This window comes from Saimiri boliviensis, chromosome 6 (assembly GCF_048565385.1).
Source record: "Saimiri boliviensis isolate mSaiBol1 chromosome 6, mSaiBol1.pri, whole genome shotgun sequence".
Lineage (NCBI taxonomy): Eukaryota > Metazoa > Chordata > Mammalia > Primates > Cebidae > Saimiri > Saimiri boliviensis.
Window position 1 is genome coordinate 85,232,749 of NC_133454.1, and position 23,133 is coordinate 85,255,881.

At 44.0% G+C, this 23,133-nt stretch overlaps 1 long non-coding RNA gene across 1 annotated transcript in view; it reads left to right on the forward strand.

Annotated features, from left to right (window-relative positions):
- The window catches only part of LOC141584750 (uncharacterized), a 43,342-nt gene extending 30,511 nt beyond the window's left edge, over positions 1–12,831 (forward strand). The window contains exon 3 of the long non-coding RNA XR_012517956.1: positions 12,591–12,831. This is a non-coding gene — a long non-coding RNA (uncharacterized LOC141584750). The remainder of the gene's footprint in view (positions 1–12,590) is intronic.
- Positions 12,832–23,133: the final 10,302 nt, after the last annotated feature.

The following is a 23,133-nucleotide window of genomic DNA, read 5'->3' on the forward strand; positions in this document are numbered from 1 at the left end:
CAGGCAGAAGTTAGCAGAAAACCCTGCAGCCCAACCAGATAAAGGCCTGGCTTCTAGAATGCCCTGGAACTGCCTGGGTGATCCTTTTAAAACATGAATATAAACATGTCCTCATCCTCCTTAAAACCCTTTACTGGTTCCACGTCACTCTCAAAATAAAGTCCAAGCTCTTTGGCTTGTCGTTTAAAGCTTCATCAAGCCTGTGCTTATTTATACCTCTCTTGTCCCATCTCTATAGTGTATGGCAGGGGTCCCAAAACTTGTCTTCATATTCAAATTCACCTGGAGATCTTTTAGAATGTCTAAAGCACAGCCCAGCACCCAAACCAATTAAATCACCGCTTCTGGGATGGGACCTAGTTGCTCAGGTGACCCCAGACAAACTAGAAACCCAGGTACAGGGCCTATATCCTAAGGTCCAGTCGTACCAGATATATTAGCTAGCTATTTCCCATAGCAGACCACTTCAAATTCATGGTGGCTTACAACAGACATTTATCACCATGGTCACATAAATGCAGATCAACTGTGATTTGGCAGGTAAATGCTGGTGGCAGCTCTGCTTTACACTTCAGGGTCAGCTGGGTTTGACTCTAGGCTGACCCTGGACATTGCATTCTAGACGTTACATTGAGGAAATTCTACAGATCTCTCATCTTTCTGAGAGCAACATCTTTCCCTGCAGCAAATTTTCAAGGTGTTGATAGAAGTGAAGGTGCCCCTTAAGATCTTAGATTTAGTTGGCAAACCCTCACTTAACTCACATCCCATTGGTCAAAACAAGTCCCATGGTCAAGGCCAACAACAGCATGGCAGGAAAACAGACTTTGCTCACTCTTCTGTTCTGCAAGTCACATAGCAGGAAGAAGTGAGAAGCTGAGAATAATTCACTCCCACTTACAGGTCATCTTGTGAGCTTGAGAGAGTCACTTCTATGAACCCCAGTTTCCTTCCCTGGAGAATGAGACAGTTGCCCTGGATGCCCACATACATGACCACCCCTCCCAGCTCTTCTCATCCACAAAGATCTTTGCATATGTACACACAGCCACCCACTTGTGTCCATACTGCACATTTTTAAAACTGCACCTATGTGCCTGTGTGCACTTGCTCAGCTATACTCACACATGCCACATGTATTCTCAGACATGTTTAGTTACAAACAGTCTCCCCCACCCGGCTCACCCTCACACACTGGCTCACTCACACATATATTCCATACCTCTCTGCACAGCTGTTTAATCAGAATCAGGGCCTGCTGATGAGGCTGTCGTCTGGTGCTCAGGGAGCTGCTTTAACTCTTTGCTGCTCCCATAAAGGCTGGCTGTACTGCGTGCCCTCCATCTGCAGACCCCAGGGAACAAAAGGGCCACAGAGGGGTCAGGCAGAGCTGCTTAATCTGCAGGCCTGGAGCTTTTCTGGTGCTACAGGGCCAGGGAGAGGGTGCAGAAGACACAGGGACAGCATTCTAGACCCTCTGATTGCACTTTATGATTTCTCCTCCTGCCTGCATCTCCATTCTCATGTCCCAGGTATCTTCAGTAGGATAGCCAAAATATGAATCATCCAAACCAAGACAGTTCTGAGAGCCAAAGGGACATTAACAACAATTACATTGAAACAACGGAATTACCTGAGATTGTCACAGGCAAGCAGCAATGCATGGTCCCTACTCACAAGAGACCAGATCTTGCGGAGTTGCCCTGAGCTCATGTTTCAGCCCAACTCAAGGACAATCCAGGTTGAAAGGAACCTTCAGGTAGAATTGCCTCATTTGCAGTTGAAGGCCCAGAGAGAGGCTGGGACTTGCCTGAGGTCACACAACAAGTTAGTAACAAAACAGGGTGTTGAACAAAGTTTTTCAGTCTTCCTGGCCAGAGTTCTCCCTGAGCTTAGGTACAGCTCCTGGGAAGCTGGCTGAGACTGTGGGATTAGCATGCAAGCATTCACTGAGGTGTACTTGAGAAAAGAAAGAGGACAGGGCAGAAGGACAGCAGCCTCAGCAGAGCTCATGGGGAGCTGTGGAGCTGAGAGGGTCCTTCCAGGTTGTCTCAAATGAGTAGATGGGCCGAGGCTCTGTGCTTCTTGGGAGAAGACATGGTGTAGGGGGGCGGGGGCAGTACCCTGCAGCTGAGAGCGACTCCCAGAGAGGGACACAGTAGCTTGTCAACTAAGGGAGGAAGTGCCTTGGTCTTCCAGGGGAGGTGGGCAGCACACCATGGTGTCCACCACGTCCTGCAGCCCCAGGCGCCCCCACCTCCAAGCCAGCTTGTGCCTGGGCAGCAGTTGTATGGGTATTCATTTCACTGGCTCCATAGGGGGTCCTGGAAAGAAATTGCTGGGGAGGAGCCCACCTGGCTGAAGCTGCTCCTATGACTGGCCAGCATGTTCCTTGTGGAGCCCGAGCTTCCTGCCAGCCCCAGCACAGCCATCCCTGCAGCTTTGCAGCTGCATTATTCACACTCAACAGAAGTCACTGTTGCTTACTTTATTTTCTCACTTCCTCAATCCTTCTACATTGCATGATGAGGACAAAGGAGAGTTTGGGAGGTCTTGGCCTCTGCAGCGAGCAAATTCAATTATTTTGACAAAACTGTTCCTGGGCCTGTCTTCTGGTCCAAGGGAGTTTCCTGTTGAACTCAGCCAGGGAACAGGGGCAGCTAGCAGAGACCCAAAAAGGGGTACCTGGGCACGGGTTAAAAGGGCATTTGTGGCAAGCCAATTACACAGCTATAGAAAACAATCTCAGTGAGAATTCTCAGGCTTCTCTGTGAAGGAGGGACACTTTTCCCATGGGCTGTGCAGTCCAGCAATCCTGACTTCCAATCTCAGCTCTGCTGCCTACCTACAGAGGCACTTTACAAATACTTCCAAGTGTGGGAAAAAAAAGTTCAGCAAATTAAATTTAACAAAGTTTAGTTGCGCAAAGAACAGTTTGCAACTTGAGCCCCAATCAGAACCAGGAAACGGAAGTGAGGCACAGAAACAGCTTCACTGGTCACAGCTCAGCATTTGCCATATTCGGATGTGGTGTGATGAGCTGACTGCCTGTGATTGGCTGAACCTCAGCATCTGTTATTGGCTGAGACACAGCTACATACTCCTAAATTAGGCTTTCATTCTGTTTACATACTAAGTTAGGTGCAGTTTGTTATGTAAATACTCAAGGTACAGAGGCATCTTCAGGCCAAGTTTAGTTAAATTTAACACAAGTTACCTAGAACTTAGGGATGGCTCTTTATATACAATAGAGCATTGTGAGAATATAATGAGGTAACCTGGGAACCGGAAAAGGATCTGCAACGTGCCAGCACTCTGCTAAGCATGCAGCATCCACAGCCTCCCTTGTCCCTATTGCAGGCCTGCAAGGGGAGTACCCAGGATCCCATTTTACAGATAAACAAGCTTGCCACAGGGTCCCAGAACCAAGCTCAACCTGACACCGTATGATTGCAAAGTCATTGCCAGCATTCTCTGTAGATTAGTCCTGACAAGGGACAGTTTCTTACTGCAGTAAAGCAGGAATTAAAAAGAAAAAACAAACCACTGGAGTAGTGTTTGACATTTCCCTATGTTTTCGTCATATTGGGTGAAAGAATTTCAGTGCCAAAAAAGACTGTGGAGTTTTTACACACACACACACACACACACACACACACACACACACACACACACCCGTCTTAGAGTTTTTTTCCTGAGGATCCTGCCGAATTGCTTTTCACAAAAGAGGGCTAATGGCACAGGGCTCTTTTGGAGAGCAGATTGAACGAATTGTCCAGTTTTGGGTGGAGGACCATCCCACTTTCTCAGTCATCAGTGGAATGCTGGCTGGGTTGATGTGGGTGTTACTCAGGGACTATTGACAACCCACCAAAAGAATCTAGCAAACTCGTATGTGCCAAGCTCAAACGAAGAAGCTCACAGTCTCCTGGGGAAAATGGACATAAAAACAGGAAATTACCACATGTAAGTAATATTATAACAAAGAGTAACAGAATCAAATACAAAGTCCCCAGATAACTTGGAGGTGGTGTCGCTCTGTTGTGGAGGCTCAAGGAAGACTTGCTGAAGGAAGGATCGTGAAATCCAGGTTTTGAAGTATGAACAGGAGTTTTTAGGAACTGCCACCTACTTTTAATGATTTCTTTTTCTATCTAGAGAGTGGAGAAAAGAAAGAGAAAGGGTGCTTATATGTACTACATGCCATTGGCCAGGCTGCATTAGACGCTTTGCAAGTTTGCACACGTAATTCTTATGATAACCCTGTCAGATGGGGTTTTTCACAGGGAGGAAACGTAGGATCGAAAAGGGCAAGCCGAACAATTGACTCAAGGTCACACAGCAACCAAGTGCTGGGTCCAGAAATCCATCCCAATTTTTTTGGCTCCAACTCCCTGGCTCTTTCCTTGCTGCTGGCTTCTGTAGCCCATAGGAGCTGCACATTCATAAAACTTATTTGTAGCACATGGTGCAGTTTTAGAGTTGGTTAGAATAATGTAAAATCGTTAGAAATGGATTTAGCAATGGGTCTTATTTAGAGTCAAACCAACAAAGTTCCCTCATCCGTTCACAGAAACTACAAGTCTTCAAAGCACTGTCCCATCTACCCATAACTCTGCCCAACCCTGCAACTTGAACAGGAAGGTCCCTTGTCTGGTAAGTCAGGAGCAGAGCCAGAGGGACTAGTATCTCAATCTCTTGGCTCCAACCGCAGTACTCTACAAGTGACAGTATATTATACATATCTTGTCCCTTTCACATCTCTGGTGCTATAAGGAAGTACCTTGAGGTCCTCCAGATCATGGGTACCTTCCGCATACTCCTTAACACAAAATGACATTTAGCATAGGATTGAGATTGAGTGTATTTCTTTCCATAAACAGGTGTGGCTTGAATTCCTGTGCTGGCTACTCCTGACTTGTGTGACCTTGAGCCAAGTTTCCTGACCCTTTAGACTTTAAGTCATCTGAGAAATGCAGGCATAAGTTTGGAGAAGTCCTACCTCACAGGACCTTTGTACCCCAAATAATTGGGGTGATGTTTCAGTACTTACTAGGTACACAAAATAGCTGGTACTTACTAGGTGCTTGGTCGATGTGAGTTTCCTTTATCCTTTGAAGAGCTGAAGAGTGAGGGGGGTTAATTTCACTGCATCAGGACCTAGACATCCTTATAAAATTAGAGATTTTATTTCCTTGTGCAGTAATTATCTATATATTGTACATTCTGGATTCAGAGTCACAGAACAGTTACGGTTTTCAAACTGGGTTCGATGAAGCCCTGAGGTCCTGGGAGAGGGTTCAAGGGTAATGGATGTCAGTGGTCAGGCCTTCAGACCACCCCACACCCAGTTCAACAAGAGCAGAATCTCTTTTATATCTTTTATATTTTGAGTTTTCAAGTAGAATTTCATCTTAAGAATGAGATTGAGTGTTGAAAATAGAACATTGCAAACCTCTGTTGGCGAGTAATAGAAAGTTTAATGTGTGAGCTTTGCATCATAAAGGAGATTGCTTTCTCCTTTAGTCTCTTCTCTTCAGGTCTTCTTAATGACAAAAGCCCAGCTCCTACCCTGCTAGCTGCCCTATCACCAACATGCCAACCAGTCACAGGAAGGAAAACCAGTTAACAAATGCCTGGAGCAGCTACAACATACTTCGGCTTCCAGTCTTTACATGGACCATTTTTGTCTCAGCTTGGCTGTGAAGTCTTGACTGATGTAGGCTAGAGACAGGAAAGGAAGGTGAGTTAGGGCCTAAAATGACAAAGTGAGGGCAGAGAAAAGTGTTGAAAATGAATGACTATGGGAAGGAAATAAATCTTCTTCCGAGATGCTCCTGTTTCTATCTGACACCCAGTGAGATGGCGAACACGCTGACTTTGGATCTAAGAAAGCTGAGTTCAAATTCTGAGCCTACCCACTCTGTAGCTATGTGATCTTCAACAAGCCATTAACTCTTTCCAGTCTTAATTTCCTCATCCACAGAATGGGAATAGTATTGCTGCCACAGGATTAATATGAGTGTATATCACATGTATGTAAAAAGCATATGTGAGATATTGAATGAAAAACAGTTGGTGCCTGCTAGCTGTCACTGAATAGACATCAGTTCCCCTTCTCCATCCAGCTACCTACCAATTGAACACTAGGATGTGGTAAAGACTGAATTAAATGATGTAAATCAAATTCCTAATGCACCTCTGGCACACAGTAGGTGTTCAATAAATTCTATCTTCTCCACAAGCTTCCCCATTTCTGCACAGCATATTTGCAGCAACCGCCATCCTGATCACCTCATGCTTGGTTACTAACTTAGCCTCCCTAGTGGGGCCCCTGTCCCAGAGCCCTGTTCCTGTCTCCCTGGCATGTGCAGTCACCCTAATCTTCCTCTAAACAAATGAACAAAGCAAGACAAATGGCAAAGCTCCACTAACAACAAGCTATTCAGTTCCAGCATTATCTGATTTAATTCTCCATTTATGTTTCAGACCAATCTGCAAGATCAGTGTTAATAGCACTCCCTCCCCCTTGTAATGATAATCTCAGGCTCAAAGAAATAAGCAGTTTCAGCTCCTCACCTCGGTGGGGGCATAGGTAAGGTGTGAGATTCCATCAGTTCTGTCTGCAACCAAAGAATCTTCTGCAATGTAACTGCTCTCTAAAGTGGGCTGGCTGGGCACTGAGAGTGGAGAGACCTGGATGCTAGCACTGGCTCACCATTGGTTCATGGCACATGAGCCCAGTTCCCCCTCTGAAAATGAGGAGAGTCTCTTCCCTTCTTACCTCGTATGTCTGCACTCAGGTTTCAAGGCCAATTCCAGATGGGCCATATGCTCTCTCTTCTCTGTACCTTTGCCCAAGCTGCCCCCTCTTCCTCAATCACCACCTTCCTTGCTCTGTGTCTACCTGGTTAAGAATTAAGCTCTAAGATTCTGCTCACTCATCCCTCACCTCCTTCAGAAAGCCTTCCTAGATGACTCCAGGCAGAATCAGGTGCTCCCTCCTCTAGGCTTTCATAGCCCTGCATCTAAACCACAACTATGGCCTTTTTTTTTTTTTTTTTTTTTTTTTTTTCTGGTGTATACATTTGATTGTAAGACTGTCTCCTAGTAGATACACTGGGAGCTCTCCTGTAGCTCATTTATCTTTATACCCATGTGTAACAGAATAGTTGCTCAGATAATACTTATGGAATGAATGTATTAATGAATGAATGAAGAGAGAGAGCAAGGGAGATCAAAAGAGCCTCATTGAATGAGTTCAGGGTTTTGTTGGATCCCAGCTTCAGAGTCCATGAATTAAGATTAATTCATTCTTGCAGTTCTTCCACTGCTGACTTTGTGCCTCCATGGGGGTCAGTGGCCGCGTGCCCTAGCAGCTTATCCCTATACCATGTAATCTGGGTCCGATGCTGGAATTTGTGCTTAGAGCTTGGCTCCAAGTCTCTGTGACAGGTCTCTGCCCTGCATCCAGCCCCTTTCTAGAACATGGGACCTGTATTACCCTGGCAAGCCTGTTTCAGACCAAGGAACTCCATTCCTCTCCCCAGCTCCCGTCCTCTCCCTCTCACCTGCTTCCCTGGCTGGTAACAGGGCCTACCTCCTGCCCACCAGAGCTTCTTAGACTGCAACTATCAGCCTAGTTTCCCCACTTCTGTGTCCCACCCACCTACTAGGTCAGCCTTCCCATGATAGCTGGGAGAGGGTAACATCCTCACGTGCCAGGCTTTCTCTGGTATCAGGATCCCTTCATGTCAGCTCCTATCCCTGGGTCAGATGCCCTAACATATGCTCAGCCCTTCGGACAGCTCCAGACCAGTGTCCAATCCCTTTCTGCCTGTTAGGGAGCATCTGGACATGCCTAGCCAAATCCTGAGATGGGCCGGGAGAAGGCAGTCGAGCCTGGAGATTATTTTCAGTGAAGGTCAACCCCGCAGGTGGAACACGTGGTGGGTGTTCAGGTTCGACTAGGCCACGGGAAATGGAAGATTGCATGTGGTACAAACCTCAGGCTGTGTGCCTTTGGACAACTCATTTTACCTCTCTGTGCCAAAGAGTTTTCATTTGCAAGCTGAAGATAAGAACACATAATTGCCACCTCAAAGGGCCATTATGAGGAATAAATAACACAATGCACATCAACCTCAGGGCCTGGTACGTGATGAGCCCTCAATAAACGTGAGCCTTTTACCATGTCACTATAGCTGTTGTCATTGTTGCTGTTGTTGCTGCTATTATCATTTAGAAGAGTGGGCTGCATCTTCAAGTACATCTCCTGTACCATTTCTTCTCCTCAAACTACTCATTAATATTCTGAAGACTAAGTCAGGGAAGCAGTAGTGACACACCAGGCTTAAAATTAATCAAGTTCCCTTCAGTCCAAATGAACTTTTCTCACCGATTCTCAGATCTTCGGCATCTTGCTACTAGGTACATTTTTTCTACATAATGAAGTTTGGGCAGTGCTGGCTGGCCACTGTCAGCTCCTGCCTAGTCCTGAGTGCGACCTCCATGCAGTCACAGCTGTTCTCAGGCACTGCGCCGCGTGTCCCCCACCCCCCATCGTCTGGCTGCCTTCTCATCTGGGGTGATGCAACCTCTTTCAATCAGATTAACATGATGTCCTTGTAATTCTGCATCCAAGACACATGTCACTTTCCTTCAACACATTTGGAAGGAGGGCAAGTTCTACTTTGTAAGGGCCATCACTTATTTTGAACTGGAAGAAAATAATTTATTTGGTCAAAAGTTGTTGTGCTTTTCCATTAAGGGCACATATTCCCCTTTCGTAATGGGAAATGGGACCTTTTAGACCCTACATAACCTAATATCCAAAGTCGTTCCAGCACAGGGCTTTCGGCCTCATTTGATTTCAATTAATCAGTGAATCCAACAACTAAGGAAAAGCATTAGAAAATTAACCATACCAAGTGAGAGCAGAGGAAGTTATGTTAGCAGGAGTCTCCCATCTCAGGTGTTTCTGTAAGAACGATTAAAATGCTCCTTATCTGAGGCGGAGGTTGTGATGAGCTGATTGCGCCACTGCACTCCAGCCTGGACAACAGAGAAAAAAAAGTTCCTTATCTGAATGGAAATTCTTTTTTTTTTTTTTTTTTCTACTATGGGAAGACTCCAAGACACTCCTCCTAAGACTGGGCTTGGCTCTATGCAGAAACCCTGCTAAAGTTGGCAGTGCCACCCACCACCCAACTAAGAAGGTCTCCCAGGACTGTTTTCTAGTTCCCAGCCTGGGCTGTCTGATATGGCACCCCAACCTAGTACATATCTTAGAGGCTCAGGTTTTTGACAGTAGCAAACTGGAAATTTCACCACTTGAATGAAACCACGAAATCTTTTTTTTTTTTTTTTTTTTTTTTTTTTTTTTTTTATTGCATTTTAGGTTTTGGGGTACATGTGATGAACATGCAAGATTGTTGCATAGGTACACACATGGCAGTGTGCTTTGCTGCCTTCCGTCCCCTCACCTGTATCTGTCATTTCTCCCCATGCTATCTCTTCCCACCTCCCCACCCCCCGCCCCTCCCCCATTTCCCCCCAACAGACCCCAGTGTGTAGTGCTCCCCTCCCTGTGTCCATGTGTTCTCATTGTTCAACACCCGCCTATGAGCGAGAATATACGGTGTTTGATTTTCTGCTCTTGTGTCAGTTTGCTGAGAATGATGGTTTCCAGGTTCATCCATGTCCCTATAAAGGACGTGAACTCATCGTTTTTGATGGCTGCATAATATTCCATGGTGTATATGTACCACATTTTCCCTATCCAGTCTATCATCGTTGGGCATTTGGGTTGGTTCCAGGTCTTTGCTATTGTAAACAGTGCTGCAATGAACATTCGTGTGCACGTGTCCTTGTTTAATAAATGGTGTTGGGAAAACTGGCTAGCCATGTGCAGAAAGCAGAAACAGGACCCCTTCCTGACACCTTACACCAAAATTAACTCCAGATGGATTAAAGACTTAAACATCAGACCTAATACCATAAAAACCTTAGAAGAAAATCTAGGCAAAACCATTCAGGACATAGGTGTAGGCAAGGACTTCATGACCAAAACGCCAAAAGCAATGGCAACAAAAGCCAAAATAGACAAATGGGACCTAATCAAACTCCACAGCTTCTGCACGGCAAAAGAAACAGTCAGTAGAGTGAATCGGCAACCAACAGAACGGGAAAAAATTTTTGCAGTCTACCCATCTGACAAGGGGCTGATATCCAGAATTTACAAAGAACTAAAGCAGATCTACAAGAAAAAAACAAACAAGCCCATTCAAAAATGGGCAAAGGATATGAACAGATACTTTACAAAAGAAGACATACAGGAGGCCAACAAACATATGAAAAAATGCTCATCATCACTGGTCATCAGAGAAATGCAAATCAAAACCACATTGAGATACCATCTCACACCAGTTAGAATGGCGATCATTAAAAAATCGGGAAACAACAGATGCTGGAGAGGATGTGGAGAAATAGGAACACTTTTACACTGTTGGTGGGAATGTAAATTAATTCAACCATTGTGGAAGACAGTGTGGCGATTCCTCAAGGACCTAAAAATAGAAATCCCATTTGACCCAGCAATCCCATTACTGGGTATATATCCAAAGGATTATAAATCATTCTACTACAAGACCACGAAATCTTAAGTCTTGGGAAAGCATGTCTGCAGGGCAGTCTTGGCGTGCACGACCCTTTTGCACCTCTCACTAGCCATTTTCAACAGATGCCAAATTCTTGGATCTGGAAGGGGTGGCCCTGGGCCCCATCTTCAGGCTGGGTACATGGTGGGCTTGAAGGGTGAAGAAGACTGCTTCAGACTTTGATACATTACCAATATGACTCAAAGAGAAGACAGAGGTTAAGTAACTTGCTCAGAGTCACACAGGTAGTAAATAGCAAAATTGGACTTTGGATCCAGGCTTATACAAATTTATATTATGCCTTTCTGCAATGCTGCTGCCTGGAAGTCAGGCTTAGTGCCGCTGAGATCCTGGTAGATACCTACTTTCCCCAAAGTGGTGAACTTTTCAGGCTACCACCAGATCTGTGCCATCTGCTCACTTCTGGAAGGGTTTCTTCAAATCCTACCAGGTGACCTTAATGTCCCAAAATATTCTTGACACGGAAGCCCTCACTTGCAAAGAAAAGCTGGATCCCAACCCCTGTATTGGACAGACCTTACAGGAAGTTTCCTTAAAAGCCTAAGAAGCAGAGACAGAAAATGAAAAATCACTAAGGTAGTGGTAGGTTTACATCCCAGGGAAGGAGCGCCATGGCACGCACACACCTCCTGCATGGGCTAGGGTTTGCATTTGTGTTTAATAACAACTTTGATCTCTCTGCCAGCGGCAGCGGTCATTGAGAAATCCTGACATAAAGAAGGTATCTGGGAGATAAAGTTCTGCAAGCGATGATTACTAGCACTTAAGTTCTCTTTTTGTTGAAAGGAAGAATCCCAGATTGAACAGTGCATTGAATGATATGACAAGCAAGTACTTGATCCCTGTCCAGCTGGAGGGGGGATTGTACCCATCAGCAGCTTTTTAGCTAAGGACGTCTTTATATTTCCCTTCTTTGTCTGGGCCTCTCTAGTTCCTCCTTTTACTTCATGTCAGCACTATATAGTAGGTATGCCAAGTGGTTTTGAAATTTAAATTACAGTCTCTTTTTCAGATGTTATTGGAAAGAACATGTAATTTATAACCACGTGTTAGGAGTACAGGATGTTCATGGTCCACTGCCAATTTTTCTTTTGTAAAGTTAATAAAACTTTCATAAAACACTTATACACTTGTATATTTCATGGTAAAGATTTTTTTTTATCTCATAGGCTAATGTAAAGATTTATTAAAACCATTTTTTTGTTAAGAGGAGTGTCAATAGTTTGCAGCTGAGTGTAATTTTGAATCCGTGGAAGATGACGGTCTGATGGAAAATGACAGTAACAGCTTTGTTGATTTAGCACTAAAAATAAAGGAGCCTTTCAAATGAGAGAATGCTCTAATATCCAGAGTGGGCTAGGATGCACTCAGGCCAATGGAGGCAAGCTGGAGGAGCCGGCCACCAGCACTCCAGCCCCTGGCAAGAGCAGTGTAGGGTTGGATGAAGCCCAGGTGGGAGGGTGAGCAGAGCCCCAGGGGTTAGCGTGAAGGAAGGCTCTTCTTGCTAGGGAGGAAGAGGGGCCAGGAGGAGTGTCTGAGTTTACTTCTTGTGGCCGAAAACTCTGGAATCTAACTGTCCCCACAGGCACTTTTAGCCCTTTCTAGCCTTTGCTGGATTCGGTTTTTCCTGAATATAGCAAGCTGATTATATCTGGCATACCTCCCTTGCCCCACTCTCTGTCGCCTCTACCAATCGACATCTACCCTAAACTGGTTTCTACCGAAGAATCCTTTCAAGGAAACTCACTTAACTTTTTTCTGAGTGTAAACCCCAGCATTTTTTTTTTTTTTCTGGAGGCGGGTAACTGGTAAATTGCCGTGCTCTCCTGTGTAGAGCTGAAGAGTAGACGGGCTACAGATTCAATGATTTGGAGGAGTAAATAGACGTTTCTGAGCTTCCGTCTTCTCCAGGAAATGCAGATGATAACTCCTACCTCCAGGCCCCTTTCTGAGCTGATTCTGAGATAATGCGTATAAATGGGCTTTGCAAACTGTGGGCACTAGATGTGAGAACTCCTCCTCTTCCAGGCTGGATCCAAGATCCTTTGCAAGGGATAGTGAGCAAATTACATCCTGCTTGCAGGAAGACCCACGTTCCCTCAAATGTTGAAACAGGCTGAATTTACAAACAGATTAAGAAATTAAGAGCAAATGAAGAGGAAGGAATGGTTATTAACTGTGTGCCATAGATCTTTGCATTAGTAAGCCTTATGGTCCTTGTTTTATAGATGACGAAAGTGGGAGTAAGAGAAATAAAGTACTCAGCTCAAGATTACAAAATGAACGGAACAACCAGGTTTCAAACAGGTTTATTCTGGTGCGAAAGCTTATATATTTTTTTCCATTCTAGAATGTTAGAAGCAGCAGACACTCTGGAATGTTCCCACATGCTAAGCACTATGCTAGGTGCTCTATAAACATTCTCTCTCTCAATCCTCACAGCACACCTGGGAAATCACAATTACCTTCATGCAAGGTGAGCGGTGCTGAGAGTTATAATTCGCTACTGAGTGTGCTTCCCGTGGAAGGCTACGGCCTACCAGTGCCTTTGGTGGGAAGGAGCAGGAAGCTTCAAGCTCTGCCTAGGGCCACTTCTCCTGCAGTTGAGGGTTTAGGGTTAGCTCCTAGAATTTGACTGAGAAATGGGGTTGCTAATTGTCTCATTCCTCTCTTCACAGCTCCTCCCCATCTCCCGCATTCTGCCCTTCGCTCCAGCCCGGCTCCCTTTGGACCCTCTTCCAGTCGTCCTTTCTTTGCTCTCTCTGCCATTCTCTTCCATATTCCTTTTTCAACCAAGTGGTCACTCTCTATAGCAGCATTTCTCCTGGTGACCCTCTCTGGCATCACTGAGGTCAGGGTCAGGCACGTGCCTGGTTTAGGGCTGCTGTTTTCTTTGCAGGAATCCTCTCCAGCCACCTCCTTCCGCCTACTTTCTGGCTAACTCCTATTCTTCACTGAGGTTTCTGTTTAAATGTTACTTCTTCAGACTATGCCTGACAAGTCTAACTAGATAAAGCCATGTATGTGTACACTCTCTAATCATTTTGCCTTTCTCCATAACTCTTCACAATTCTAATTAAGTAATTGTTTGTAAAACTTACTTGTTTGCTGTCTATGTTACCTGCGAGACTGCAAGCATCAGGACGGGAGGAACGGCAACTGCCTCACTCATTGCTGCACTGTCCATGACCAGTACAGCGCAGGGTCAGTCCTCTCAGCAACCTCACACCATGGCAGTGTTCCTCCCCTTCTAAACAAAAGCCCAAGCAGCCTCCTGACTTCACACCAGAGTCCCATTTGTTACTGTGCCAAGTATCGCCAAGTGTCATACAAGTGTGACAGAGTCTAGTTAGGAGAGATTCTGGTGGCAGCCTTCCCCTTTGTACTTTGGAGAGTGAAGATCCAGATTCCCACCCTGTAAGAGGTGAAGAAAGAGCCCATAGCCTAGCCAGCTTCCACATCTCAACAACTCTGAGATAAGGAGGCATAGGAATATCTGGGACCCTGGAAAAAAATGTAAAAGAGAAATTGGGACCCCCAGGGCAAGAAGTCCAAGAGAAATGACAGAAGACCCCTACACGATCTCTGTCACTGCTGCAGGAGCAAAGGCAGAGCAATTGGGATCAATGACCCCAGCTAGGAACATAGCCTGGAGGGAGTGAGTGAGCGTGTGTTTGTAAGTACACAGGTCTCCTTTTCATCAGGTCTCGGGGAAGGGCTGTGGCCCAACTGAGCAAGCCATTTCCAAATATGCAGATTTGTTCATTGCTGTTGCTGTTGTAGCTATTGTTGTTTTTAGATGAAGCAAGTGTGGTTCAGCAGAAGTTGCTGCCTCTAGAGTCGGAAGGTGCAGGCTTGGGTGCTGAGCACCAGGGGCTGGAACCCAGGCTATTCACTGAGCCTTCAGAGCAGTGCTCAGAGCTCAGCCAGGCCAAGGCCCCTCAGTGGGATGATCTGGATCCTCCCAGAGTTGCCAATTCAGGGAATGTTGGCAGGCTGGAGGATCCGCCCATTATCCAGCTATCTTGCTTGAGACAGTTTTGCAGAGTTGTTAAGAGTTCAGGTTCTGCAGTCAGACCCTCAGCTTATCGACTTTGTCATCTTGGGGAAATTATTTGGTATCCCTACATGTCAGTTACAGTTATAAGCAGAGTCTGTTTCATGGGCATGTGACCTGTGCATTCCCCCAGGGCCCCATCCTCATAAAGGCCCTGCACTTGCTTTAACACTCTGCTGTTACCATCTTGAAATTCCCAGTGATTTTTTTTTTTAAGTAGCTCTATATTTTCATTTTGCACTGGACTTTGCAAATTAAGTAGCTGGTTCTTATTACCAAATACCAAATAAATATTTATTAGCAGAACATATACTCAGGGTGAGGAACAGTGAGATAAGGCAGGTCTGTACTTGGCACACATTGAGGGCCTGACATTAAGGGACATTATGATTATTGCTTCCTGGGTTACCTACCAAGAACTAGACACCTCCCCGGAATTCTGGCAGCTAGTTGGTGAGAAAGGACAACTCTAGTTTTCCACAACAATCAAAAACAAGGCCCTTTAATGCTTGAATAAGACATAGACTGAATAAAGAATCAAGATTTTGAATGGCTTCATGGCACATTTTTCCAGAAAGCCATGGAGTGTGAAGTAGGATCTGTATGTGGTAGGCTGCAGAGAGGTGACCAGGGGTGACTGGCTGCCCTGCAGTCAGGTTCACCCTCTCGTCTCCTTAGTGTCCCAATCCCCAGTAGCAATTCCACTCTGCTGAGAGTTTAACATTGCTGCTGCTAGTCTGATTTGGTCAGACCAGTTGCTCATAAGTGGTCTCCCATGTCCCGACCAGTGAATGGTTATGCTTCCAAGCTAGGCACATGCAAGATAACAAACACAGGCAACAGAAAAGTCTTCATTCACCTGGTGAATACACTAGAGTGGCTCTCTCTCTGTCCAGACCTCTTTGATCACCTCCGGCTCTTCCAACACATACAGCCATGGCCAGTGCTGATGCCTTCCTTTACTCTCCCCATCTCTCCTCAACTCATTCCTTTGTCTCTATCTTCATCCAAGTGCTGGAATACCTTTGTCCCTCTGGTTATAAGAATATTACCACCATCCCATCCCTTTGACATTCCTCTAGAAAACCAAACCCCCGTGCTAAAAGGAAGCATTTTCTATTATATTTGACCAAAATCTATTTTTGAATCTTTATTTGCAATAGCTGGCAGCATAGTGCAGCCCCTAAAGTTCCTCATACACTCCAGATATTATGTAATGGGGGGATGGGTCAGGAGAAGCAGGAGTTCTTCTTAACCCTGGGGTATCTGAGGAGCCAGGGAGACATAGCAGGTAACCACAAAGTGAGGCTTTGAAATAGGGTCTCTGAAATTCAGCCCAGTGCTCTTTCTTCCTGCTGTGTGATGTTGCCTCTATTGAAAGATTCCCTTTCCCCAAACAGAGTACAACAATCCCATTGAATGCATTGCCAATGATAAACTATGTATGGACAAATAACAACAGTGACAAAACCGCGTACAGCGACAAGGCAGTCTGTGTTGGGGAAGAAAGAGAAAAATAAATGAAATTAACAGTGGGAGACAAAAACAGAGGAAAACCCAGCAATTAGATTAATCATAGACTTCCAGGAAATTGGCCCAAATTTCTTTAAAATCTTGTTGATTGTTATTCAGATTGAAGGGTTCCCTGCAAGATTAGCCAGAGCCCACTAAGCTTGCATACCAATCTGCTACATCCTGCATACGAGCTGCTCAGATCCCAGGGCTGTGCTCCCGCTACAGTGGATCACCTGTGTAGTGGTGAGGTCCAGTAGACAGAGCCCAGGACTGGGGGTCAGGGAGTGGCATTTCTAGTCCAGCCTCTCAGCTAACTCACTTTGGGACTTTGAACAAATCATGCAACTTTCTGGACCTCAGTTTCCTCATCTGTTAAATAGGCAATTCTGCCAGCCTTTCTTAAGTCAGTGGGTTTTGAGAGGTTGAAGAGAAAATATAGATATGGAAATCTGTGGACAGGCTGAAAATGCTATGCAAGCATAACATAACTTTTTTGAGTATTTTCAGGGTCAGAAACAAAGCCTAAGGTTCACCTATCCCCCTCTGAATACCGGAGTAGAGAAAATGCAGTGGAGCCCTAGTAATTGCTTACAAAAATGTTCTGAAGCCTTCAGATTCAAGAGAAAGTTCAGTATATCTTTATCCAAATATTCCTCCCTCTTTTATGATCTGCATTTAAAAGAAAATTGAATGACCTATCTCTGGATTTATTAATGCTTAAATCATTAGTATCTTGGCTCCAGAATGCTCCTGGTTTGCCAGAAGGATGTCAGGGCTTTCAGATGCCTGGAAGTTGCTCCTCACCCAGAGTGAAATAATCCAAGCATGAAATGGTTTGGGTTTGGTTTGAAGGATTGAGTGCCTGGGTTCCTCTTAGAACTGAACTCTTCAAATAGGACCTTTTTTGGCTCAAGGTTAAACAAAGTTATTAGGTGCTAGGCTCTATGCTAAGGGCTTTGCCTGCATTATTTAATTTAATCCCTGCAACCACGTAGTGTGGTACGTTCTATTAATGTTCCTATTTTAAGTATGTAAAAAGCAGGACCACCCCTCCAAGTACTGTGGAGAAGATTTTGACCAATTTTTCTCTTGGCTTCTGTTTTTGAATCAGTGAATCATGAAAAGAATAAATCATCTGAGAGTTGAAGTAAACCACAACAGCCGTCCGGTATTACATTTCCCAAAACATGTCTCTGCTGGATTTACTAGGTGTTAGCATTTGAGCATCAACTAAGCTTGAGGACAAGAATTAAGTAGGCTTCTTTGCTGCAAGACTTCTCAGAGCCTTTGAAAGGGATGTTCATTGTGACTCTCAAAGGAGAGGATGATGCAGGCAGCATTTTACTAACTTACCTGGTGACAGATCTTTTTCCATAGGATCCTAATATTCTTCAGAAAAATTGTTTTAGAAGATGATATAGAAGACACCAAGGCCCAGTCAGAGACAGCAACTTGTTCCCAAGTCCTAGGATGTTAATAATAGTAGAGACAACAACCCAGTTGCCCTGAGTCCAGGCCTAGGCCAGGTCCTGTGTTTCACTACAACAAAGGAAGGTGTGGTAAGAGGGCCAGCGTGGGCTTTCCACAGATTCATGCCACAAGGACCACACCTGGGATCACAGATCATAAATCACACATTTGCAGAATCAAATGGTCATGGGTGCTTTAAGCTGGAAGAGAGAGTTCTATTTCAGTCAACTCCTTTATGCTTGATGGAGCTGTATTAGTCAGGATTCTTCAAAGAAACAGAACGAATAGAATGTGAAAGGAGAGAAAGAAAGTGATTTAAGGAATTGGTTTAAGAGATTGTGGGGGCTGGCAAGTCCAAAATCTTCAGAGTAGACCAGCAGGCTGGAAACTTAGGGAAGAATTGATATTGCAGTCTTGAGTCTAAGCAGTCTGGATGCATAATTCCTTTTTCCTTAGGGGACCTCAGTTTCAACTGATTGAACAAGGCCCACCCATATCATAGAGGATAATCTGCGTTACTCAAAGTCTGTTGATTTAATGTTAATCTCATCTTTAAAAACACGTTCACAAGAACATTCAGACTTGTGTTTGATCAAATATCTGAGTATTGTGGCCTAGCCAAATCACACATAAGATTAGCTATCTCTGGGGCCACGTTCCTTCCTTCCCTTAAAATGCCATTGACACTTCTCTACATTTTCATCCTATTCCATAGAACGGGAGAAGCATGCCCAGAAATCTCTCATTACTCTGAATTTCAACCTGAAACTGCTGTGGTACCAGGGAAGTACCTTGTGAGTTCTCTCAGTGAATGAGGCTAGAGGCAGGGGTGAGGGAGTAGGGCTGAGCTGGATATAGTCAAGGTTCTACCACACTCCTCTCCTTCAACCAAAACAATTCAATTTCTGTCTGTTACATATGAGACTTCCCTTTAAACTGATGGTAAAATCTGCTGGAGATACTCCTGGTCTACACAAGAACACTAGCGCCTCCAACGCTTTTCTACTCAAAGTACATTCTCCAGACCAACAGCATCAGCACCACACAAGAACTGGTGAAAAATGCAGAATCTCAGGTCCTGCTCTCGACATACTGAATCAGAGTCTGTACTTTCACAAGATCCTTAGATAATTAGTAAACATTTTCAGGACTGAGGAGCAGTGCTCTGGAGCTCAAACTTCTAGAGGACTGACTAGAACACTGTCAGACACATCATAGAAAGTTAAGAATTGATTATTTCCTGAATGATGGCTTGACTTAAAAGACTGAGACACAGAGGGAGAAAAGATGACACAATTAATTAGTAGAGTATTAGTTAAATCTTATTAACAGAAAATAAGATTCTCTGATCATATATGTATTCTTTGTAAAAGAATATACCTCTATTCTGGGAAGCCCAAGTCATCATTGAAAATTCTGAAGTTTCCAGTATGAGCAATTCAGAATTCAAGAAGTCCCATGGAACTGTCTAAGTTATTTGTGTTGATAGGAGAATTCCTTACAAGGAGTTTTGTTCAGCAAACAAAATCACTTGGCTAGAATGAGCAAGTTCCCCTGAGAGGGTCCACTGGCGTGGATGAAAACTGAACTATGTGTTTACCTGAAGGTACATTCAAGCTGAAATAAAAGTCTCCTATGCAATCTAGGTTCACTTGAGCTGCCTTTTCTGGAAGGATTTAAAAAATTCTGAGCAAATGATCAGTCAAGAAGTTAATTTGCTGCTGTGCTAAACTGCTAGCACTGAGGCTGTCACTGGGGAGAAAGAGAAGCAAGTGGAGAAATCTTTGATCCTCAGTTCAGCCCACTTCTTCCAGAAAGTGGAATGGGAGATCAAACATGAACAGCAGTGTGGGCTCCAGGCTCTGTCCAGGGCGATAGGAATCCAATACTACAATAATCATCCAACTTCGACAGAAGTCATCCCAGGAAGCTTGCCAAGAAAAAAGCTTGACTAATAAGACAGCTGAAACCATGACAAATGAGGGAGAGGGAGTGAAGGCTGCAGACGTCCTTGGGTTGTCTTCACTGGGAAACTCCTTCTGTGTGTCTCCTCCCTTATGCAGCCTTTCTTACAGAACCCAAAACAAAGACGAAGTTGAATGATCGTCTGCATTTCTAGACTTACCTAAAAGTTTGAGGGTTTAGTCTTAGTTTTTCTGGGCTAAAAATTCACACAATCTCAGCCCAGGAGAGGAGCTTACTGTTCAAATAGCACTGTGTACCAAGAGTCTCACCAGAACTTCTGTTCAGATCCTGTGTGATATTCTCCATAAAGGCCCTCACAGCTGTGTAATACCTTGTTATAGAGTGTTACAAAGCACAGTCACATTCATAAGTCATTTGTCCCCAGGTAGGGTCTGTGTGCTATGGGATTCATCCACACACTGGCTGCCTCCATATCCCATTTTCCTCTCCAAGAACCCTGGTAATAAGTGATGCACAGGACAACTTGATCAAAGTCCAGCAAATACTACAAGTGTAGTCTCTTGCAGCTACTACAAATGCAAAATCTCATTAGAGTCACTGAAATATAGCCAGTTACACTGAGATTTGGCAGAAGGCTTGGCAGATAGTCAGAGCAGCACCCCTCATAAATTTCTGAGTGTCCAGACTATTACCACCTTACCTTGACTCATGGTATGGAGCAGATACTATGTAAAAGCTGTATCTTAGGACATAATCTCTACTCACAGGCTTGGTCTTGAACCACCAAGCCCTTCAGCTCATCTAGCTTTCAAATGCCCTAGCCACCTGCTACAACACTGATTCCCCCTTTCCTTCCTCCCTCCAAAATACTCCCCCTCACCCTGCCAAGATGTGCCTTTAGAACTCTGACCTCTTAACATCAACCACACCTCACTATTCCATACTTCAGTGTTATCGTCTTCCTAGTCAACCTAACCCAAAGGACACTGTGTACCAAAGGATAAACAAGTCAGTCTTTTGGGGAAAAAAACCATGAAATTCTGAGAAATGCTTCGTAAGTTCACACTGTGCTATGGTTTACTGCAGAGCCTCTCAGTAAAGGGTGCCACAATCTGGAGAAGAGAAACTAGCAGAACCAAGTGAATTCTAGAGCTGTTAAGTGTGGTAGGCTACAGTTCACCCATCATCAAGTGAGTTGATAGAAGTAAGAAAACAAAGTCCCTTCTCTCAAGAGGTTTAGAATTCATCAAGGAAGACAGACAGGAAACATGCAGTTAAAATCCTGGAAGATGTTGTTGTGATCCAGATTTCCCAAATGCGATCAGAGCAAGTTACTGGTAACTGCTGCATCCAACAATTTCAGGGGAGTATATTCACATTAGGGATAGCTAGCAAAATCAGCTGATCTGGAGAAGCTTTTGGCATTGATTCTATAGAAGCTGACCACATTATCAATGTTTATAACACGTGATTACCTCTGACAAAGATTGAGATTTTCTTCTTTCATAACAAGTCTCCCAACCCGAGGGTAGCTGCAGGGAGACTCATGGAAAGCAATAGTGATCCAACATCTAAAGGAAGTGGTCTTTGCAGCACAGGCACAGCTTGGAATTGACCTGATTATCAATCATCAAATCACTCCAAAAATAATATTGAGCAACTATTATTATCTGCTTAAATTAAATCATTCTTAATATATAGATGAGGCATAATTGTCCAATAGTTTTCTCACCCATGAAACAAGGATAATAATTCTGACCCTAGAGAATGTGTGTGGGCTTTAAATTAGACACTATAGGTAAAGTATCAATAGTTCTGTTAAGTGTCAAGCTTTGTTTAAGGTTTCAGCCTGCCTTGAACAAGAGAAGGAAGGGAAAACAAATAAATCGTATTTGTTCTACCTAGTATTTTAAAACTCCAGATTATTTAAAGTGGATAACCTGAAAGTGTTCAGAAGTCTTGCTAGAACCCTTTTAGAATAGCTAAAGACAACAGAGATAGGGAACCTTTCCTTTTGCACTAGGTGATGAAGGGCTAGATGTCTCAGAACTAAGGTGCAGGCTGCTGGGTATCTATTCCATCTTTCTCTGCCCACCCTAGTAGAAAGAGGTAAACTCAGGGGTTTATTCAGAAACAGACAGAACTGATGGGAGGGGGCCAGAATATTCCGTTTACGAAAACTTTGCCTTCTGAATCAAGTTTAAACTGCAGCTTTATCTGAGTCCCATGGGAAGAACTTCTTGAAATACTATCTGTTAACAGTTTACATTTCACTTTAACTTCCTCCAGGGGAGTTAGAGCCATAACTACTAGTGAGATGGTTTTGTATGATAACCTGGGATTCTGGTATTATTACTGTTGGCAACAGTGTTTGGTTTCATGGCAGTAGGCTTTGGTGGCTGTCTGATATCAGTGGATAGAAAGGCTTCTTTAACTTCAACATGTTAATGTAATGATTATTCAGTTCTTTCTGCATATAAAGTGTAACCTACCCACTAACAAACATCCCAGATAGGAACTGGAGGACCAGAAAGACAGCTCTGAATTAAAATCCTTTAGCTGCCACTCACAAGCCATGCAACCTTGGCCAGTCTATTTCGGCTTCTGTTTTATCTGTTGAATAAGAGGCAAAATCTCAGAAGGTTCTTCAAAGGTTTAAATGAGAAAATGTTTTTGGCACATTATGGGACTAGAAATACATCTTATCCATCCCATTTTCAAAAGCAGGCACTCTGGAGTGAGTCTGGTTTATATCCCAACTTCTTGACTATCTAAATATAGAATCTCAAATGCCTCTCCACTTTTAAAAATAGGATAACAATAGTATTTACTAATGGGGTCGACTAACCCCCATAAGATAGATTGCATGAATAAGCACAAGTTATTAATACATGTAAAGCACTTAGAATAGCACCTAGCATGTAGTAAGTTCTGTTTTAAGAGTTAGCTATTTTTATGATCTCTTTCCTTCCTCCTTCTCTCCTTCTCGTTTCTTCTCTTCCACTGCACTAATATGACAGAAGATCTCTTCCTGACAACACAATCCATTTGGAATCATCAATTTTCAGATCACTGATTTCTCAGCATCAAAAGAGTTAAGATCCTTTCAAAACCAGATGCCGGCGCCACATACCGCTCCCTGTTCTTTATAGAGGCTAAGGCCTTGATCATTTCTTAATGTAACTACTTCAGGAAATTTGTTGCGCTAATAATGTTAATATGCCTTATTTCTACACTGCTCACGCCCAGAGCTCTCAATCACTTCAAAACACAGTGATTGAAATTTTTCAAAAGTCTTTGATTTCGAAGTTGTTATGTAGAACACTAGTCAAGTATAAATATGGCAGAGTGATTTAAGGCGGTTGGAGCAATCCAAATGTTTAAGCTTGTTTCAAATAATTATCAATCTTTCTGCTCTGCATTTTCAATACCTCCCTTCATTTCAAGGAGTGGCCCTCAGTGAGGCCTGGAGCATGCTGTTGAGGC